The 6,255-nt window shown below is 47.0% G+C and overlaps 1 long non-coding RNA gene across 1 annotated transcript in view; it reads left to right on the top strand.

Annotated features, from left to right (window-relative positions):
• Nucleotides 1–2,169: 2,169 nt before the first annotated feature.
• The window catches only part of LOC150056522 (uncharacterized), a 30,458-nt gene continuing 26,372 nt past the window's right edge, over nt 2,170–6,255 (top strand). The window contains exon 1 of the long non-coding RNA XR_016537232.1: nt 2,170–2,298. This is a non-coding gene — a long non-coding RNA (uncharacterized LOC150056522). The remainder of the gene's footprint in view (nt 2,299–6,255) is intronic.

Genomic DNA, 6,255 nt, shown 5'->3' with positions numbered 1-6,255 from the left:
AGGAGGCTGAGATTCAGAGCGGTGCTGTAGCTTGCCCAAGCCACAAAGTTGCAGAGCTGGGTTCTTTGCCACACCTGAGTTTTGACTTTCCAGGCTTGCCTGGTCAGTAGAGCCTGGGGGTCCTTAGGGACAGTGACCCAGACAGGCACTTCCTGGGACACAGACATAGGCAGACAGTATCATAAACTAGCTCTCTCTCTTTCTCTCTCTCTCCTTTTAGAAAAAAATGCAATAGAATTTCAACTGCTGGTACTTGCCTGTAATCAAAGAATTAGACTACATAGACTCTACCAAAAGCAAATACACAAAGAAACAAAGAAACTGGAACTTGCTCAGAAAACAGCTCAGATCCTAGAGCCAAGCCTCTCCTCCAGGGCTGAGACAATACTGCCTCCAGTGGTACCTGGCATGGTTGCCACCAGCAACTTGAGTTTTCTTTGGCTTCTGCCTAGGCCTCCAACGTTTGCTTGTAACAAAGCAGTAGTGACTAGACAGATCCTGCTGTGGACATGTGAGTTTGTTGAATTACATTGTTACATGATGTCAACCAAATGCTTTGAGTATGCTATTCAAGGACCTACAGAAATTTACCGTGGGGGAGGCTTCTAAGACACCATCCCCTCACCTTATGACACTGACTTTGTTTGGAAACAAAAGAGAAATCACCTCCAGACCCCAGATTCAGGAAAGTCTTTGTTTGGGAGGACTTTGTTTTGTTATATCCTGTAGAATCTGAGCATCTTGAAGCTGGCCAATTTCCCTTTGCTTTGGCCACTGAGAAACTCACATATTTAACTTGCTTCTAACAGTATAATACATGTTTTTATGTGTTGCTTTGTTCCCAGTCTACTTTCTTTATGTTTTCTTATTCATACTTTTAGGCCCGGAGTTTGGCCTAGTGGTAGATTGCTTGCCTAGTATGCATGAAGACCCAGGTTTGATTCCCCAGTACCACATACATAGAAAAAAGCTGGAAGTGGTGCTGAGGCTCAGGTGGTAGAGCTCTAGCCTTGAGAAAGTCCAAGGACAGTGTTCAGGCCCCGATCTCAAGCCCGGGACAGGCAGGAAAAAAAAGTTTCTTGTGTAGGGAAAGAACTAAATAAATACTATTTTAGTAGTCTGTCAGGCTGAGTTAGGTCCACAAAATCATTTGGTTCCATCAATGTTACACACTGATTGCCTGCAGCCATCTGCTTGTATTGAGATTTTGTATGGTTTATACTGACTGTGAATATACAAATGGTCTTTGGCAGGGAAAAAAAGATTCCTCACTCCTGCTAAAAGTTTAGAAGAGGCATGACCATCTTAAAAAACAAGTAGGGGCCGGGAGTTTGGCCTAGTGGTAGAGTGCTTGCCTAGCATGCATGAAGACCCAGGTTCAATTCATTGGTTAACACATACATAGAAAAAAAAAAAGCTGGAAGTGGTGCTGTGGCTCAAGTGGTAGAGCTCTAGCCTTGAGAAAGTCCAAAGACAGTGCTTAGTCCCTAAGTTCAAGCCCTAGGACTGGAAAAAAAACCCAAACAGAAAAGTTCATGAATCTCTAAACCACCAAAATCGGAAGTAGACATATGGCTCAAGTGGTTGAATGCCAGGCTTGAGTGAGAAAGCTAGGAGACCAAGCCTTGTGTGAGGCTCTCCAGAGGTGGAAGGACCTGAATGGGTAGAATTCAGACAAATAGCACCTTAGAGATTTGCTATGCACACCTAACACTGCACTTCTTTTTTTTTTTTTTTTTTTTTTTTTTTGCCAGTCCTGGGCTTGAGCTCAGGGCCTGAGCACTGTCCTTGGACTTTCTCAAGGCTAGAGCTCTACCACTTGAGCCTCAACACCACTTCCGGCTTTTTTCTGTGTATGTGGTACCAAGGAATTGAGCCTAGGTCTTTGTGCATGCTAGACAAGCACTCTACCACTAGGCCAAACTCCCGGCCCCAATACTGCACTTTTCTGGGTGGGCAGGGCCCTTGCATCCCCTCAGTGGCCTGATCTGGATCAGAGTCCAGGGTCCAGAGGGAGAAGTCCAATGGACAGGTTTCAGGGCCATCAGGATGCCAGGACTTGAGGACAGCTCCAAGGTCAGGAGCCACTTGCTGAGCTGGGGGAGGAGCAAGAGGGGAAAAACTGCTGTGGCACAGTGAGTGACCTCCCCAAAGACCTGGTGGCAAGAAGCCTGGAATATTCCATCAGAGCTTGGACTGAAGGTGAGCTGTGGACTATGAGCATGGAGCCAGGAAGGCTGCTTCATTGGAGGCCTTGTCCAGATTTTTCTGTGCCAAAGGAGCTAGAAGAATATTATAGTAGGTATCAGATATGATCAAGGGCTGGGATATGGCTCAGTGGCTGAGCTCTGTCTGTTGTATCCTGGATCTCTTCTCCAGCACCCTAACTCTCCAGCTCTCCTAAATAGATGGTCAGATTTGCTTTTTTTGGTTTAACCTCTTTTACATTTTGTCCTGGACCTGGGGCTTGAACTCAGGGCCAGGAGGCTGTCCTTGGGCTTTTGTGCTCAAAATTGGAACTGTACTTTTTGAGCCACAGCTCTGTTCCAGCCTTTTTAAAGGTGGTTAGTTGGAGATAAATCTCATGGCCTTTCCTGGCCCCACTGTCTTCCAATGGCAATCTTTATATCTCAGACATCTACAGAGCTAGGACTATATGTGTCAGTTATGTGTGTGGCTCACGTTTTACCTGTTAGGTACAGAAGAGAGAGGTAGAACCTGCTAGCTGGGAGATCTGGGTGGCAACAGGCCAGGGAAAATGGCGAGTTGAGCAGGCTCTGAGGGCAGGGTAGGGGGGCAGGTGACCTGGATGTTCCATTCATTGGATCATTTCTGAGCATAGAAATTCCTAACTACAAAGAGAATAAATAATCACTATCAGGACTGCTCAGAAATTATTATACTTTGTGGTGTGTGTGTGTGTGTGTGTGTGTGTGTGTGTGTGTGTGTGTGTGTGTGTAAATGTGCATATGTGAGGTGCTGAGGATGGAACCAGGGTCTGGCATATGTTAGGCTAGCAGCCCAGCTCTGGGTGGGCTTTGTTTCCTGGCCTTTTCTACTCAACATGGTCTGTCTGAGACTCGCCTGCACCAGCAAGTCTTATCATTAGTTCTGTTCCAAGACCCTAGGACTCTTGGAAGTGAAAAAATTTCTGAAAGCCATAAGCTGGAGAGGCAGCATTTGCCCCCAGCTCTGTCTGGCATAAAGCCCATTGCTTGCTTTCTGTCCTGCATGGACCCTGTGTGGGCTCCTCTTGGGGTCCACCCTGGTATCTCGCCTCCTACCTGTCTTTCTCCCACTGTCTCTGCATCCTACTAGCCTGGGAGCCATCTTGGTGCTGGGTGAGGACGCTGACATGTTCATCTCCACCTCTGGGCTGACAGCATCCAAGATGGGGATGGATACTCACCATCTGGAACCCCAGTACTCAGCATAGAATTACAGAGCTCCACTACAATGCATCTGCCATGGATTTGTGTTGCAGCTGCCTGGAGGGGCCTCTGTTGGCCTGGGGGGATAGGTGGCATTCCCAGGCCATGGATTCCCACAGGGAACAGGGCACTGTGTCGCAGCCCATCAATTCTCACATGGCTGAGGAAGGTGGCCCGGGTCTAGCAGCATTGAGCCTGTCCACCTGAGCTTGTAGCCTGATCTGGCCCGCTGGCAATGCTGCCAGAAGTACATCTGTTCCCTGATCCTCATCCCCTGGAAGCCCAGCCTCCAGCCCTTCCAGGTCAGACCTCAGGCCTCGGGACCAGCCTTAAGCTCAGGGCTTGATATGACCAAGCTTGTCCTCCTCTGGAAGGCATGCAGACAGAACATGAGATCTAGAGAGCCAAGACCCTAGACTAGAAGCCTGGATGTGCTATTTCTACTCAGAGACTCTGGACAGGCCCTCCTACCACCACTCCATTCATTCATTTACTCATTCATTCAGTTATTCCAATTACACAAACCTGTCAGGCCTAGAGGCAAGATAAATCCAGGCCAGGGATGCTTCTCACAGCTGTACAGGTTGTGTCCTACCTAAGGACTCTAGTCAAAGGAGTAAGTATTCCTCTCGCTGAGCCATGATGAAAGGCTACAGTGTCCAGAGTGACATGCCCCTGCCTGTGTGGATGGTAGGATGTGCCTGGGATATGCCTGGCACATGCATGGTGCTAGCAACAGGAACGGGTGTACACCTGCGCCCAGCCAGAAGGGCGGGAGTCACACTGGCTTGGCCCGGCTGGCCCTGCCAGTCCAACTCCTCTCCCCTGGTGCCCTGCACCAGGAGGTCAGATGATGAAACCAGATCTTGGTGGGACGACATGTCTCCTGCCACTCTCTCCAGACATGGCAGTGGCTCTGACACTTGGCTCACCTCCACTGGCACCCAGCCCTTGAGGCAAGGCCAAGGCAGTCAGGCAGGGCCAGGATGGGTGGCAGGCAGGATGCCTGGGCCCCTCTTCAAAGGAGGAGGACACCTGTGTGTGACCCTGATCCCCAGGGGACATGCACATGGCCTTTCTCCCCATCGGTGGGGGATCAGCCGTCAGGAGCATCCCCAGCTTTTCTGAATATAGTCTTCTATGTCATTTTTTTGCCCATCAATATGAAAAGCATTAACAAATAAAAGTAGATGCTGTTTATGAGGAAAATAGTACCTTGTTATCGTACACTGTCTTCCATATCCATGCCATGCTGTTTTGTTACTATTGTTTTATTGTATGGTTTGAAGTCTGATATTATACCTCCAGTATTGCTCTCTGTATGTTGAATCACTATATGGATTGCCATTTAGAGTCTTTTATGCTTCTGTCTGAATTTTTTGGGCTGACTGTTCTATTTTCTATGAAGGATGATATTGGGACTTTGATGGATAGTGCTTTGAATCTGACCATGTGGTCATTTTTATGACATTTATTATGTTAATTCATGAGTGTGGAAATTCATGTTTCTATCTTCTGGTGTCTTCTTCTGGTGTCTTCAATTTTTTCAAGGATTTATCATTTTCATTGTAGTTTCATGGTTATTGTAAGGTGTGTATGTGTGTGTGTGTGTGCGCGCGCACACATGTGCTACTGGTATTTGAAATCAGGATGTGGGCATTATATCTTAGCTGTTTTGTTCAAGGCTGGCACTCTATCACTTGAGCTCCACTTCTGGCTCTGTGGTGTTAATTGGAGCTAAAAACATCATGAGGGATGGGAGTTTGGCCTAGTGCTCACCTAGCATGCATGAAGACCTGGGTTTCATTCATTGGTACCACATATATAGAAAAAGCTGGAAGTTGTACTGTGGTTCAGTGGTAGAGCCCTAGCCTTGACAAAGCCCAAGGACAGTGCTCAGGCCCTGAGCTTAAGCCCAGGACTGGCAAAAAAAAAAAAAAGAATCCCCTGAACTTTTCTGCTTGGGCTGGCTTTGAACTTCAATCCTCAGCTTCCTGAGTTGCTACTATTACAGGCTTTAATTTTTTTTAAGGGGCCAAGAGTTTAGCCTAGTGGCAGAGTGCTTTCCTAGCATGCAGAAGACCCGGGTTCAATTCCTCAGTACCACATACATAGGGAAAAAAAAGCCAGAAATGGTTCTATGGCTCAAGTGGTAGAGCTCTAGCCTTGAGAAAGTCTAAGGATAGTGCCCGGGCCCTAAGTTCAAGGCCCAGGACTGGCAAAATAAATAAATAAATTAATTTAAAAAGTTTATGTGGTTTTATAGTTTCCTTCATTCCCTTGCTTAAGTTAACAATAATAATAATAATAATAAGGTATTATATTGTTTTGGAAACTATTGCAAACAGAATTGTTTTTATTTCTTTCTCCACCTCTTCCTTGTACCATACAGATTATCTTTTAATACTCACAAAAGCAAAAACATCTTATGACCCATGTCTCTTATTCCCCCAAAACTGGTTTCCTTTGGACAGTTTCACACATTATTAGAGATGAAAAAGAAAACTGTAGCCTTGATGAATCTCATAAATGCCGGTGGGCAGAAGTCCTGAGGGCCTCCATGTGTCTCTGCCTTGTTGAAACCTGTAGGGGGGCTGAGGCCTAATTGGGAGAGCACTCAGTGCTGGCTGGAGATTGGTGGAGAAGTCTCTGTCTAGCTGGCCCCCATCCCTCCACATCAGCTTCTCAGGCTGCACAGGAAGTCCCACAGCCAGGATGGCTGAAGTCTGAAGGCTGTAGTGTAAAATCAGGCCATCCTTAACTGGGTGCTAGTGGCTCCAGCTACTCCGATGGCTGAGATCTGAGGACTGAGATTCAAAATCAG

Source organism: Megascapheus bottae, chromosome 12 (genome assembly GCF_031878675.1).
Source record: "Megascapheus bottae isolate mThoBot1 chromosome 12, mThoBot2.hap1, whole genome shotgun sequence".
In the NCBI taxonomy this organism is placed as follows: Eukaryota; Metazoa; Chordata; class Mammalia; order Rodentia; family Geomyidae; genus Megascapheus; species Megascapheus bottae.
Note: the sequence above shows the minus strand (reverse complement) of the source record. Positions and strands in the feature narration are given on the sequence as shown.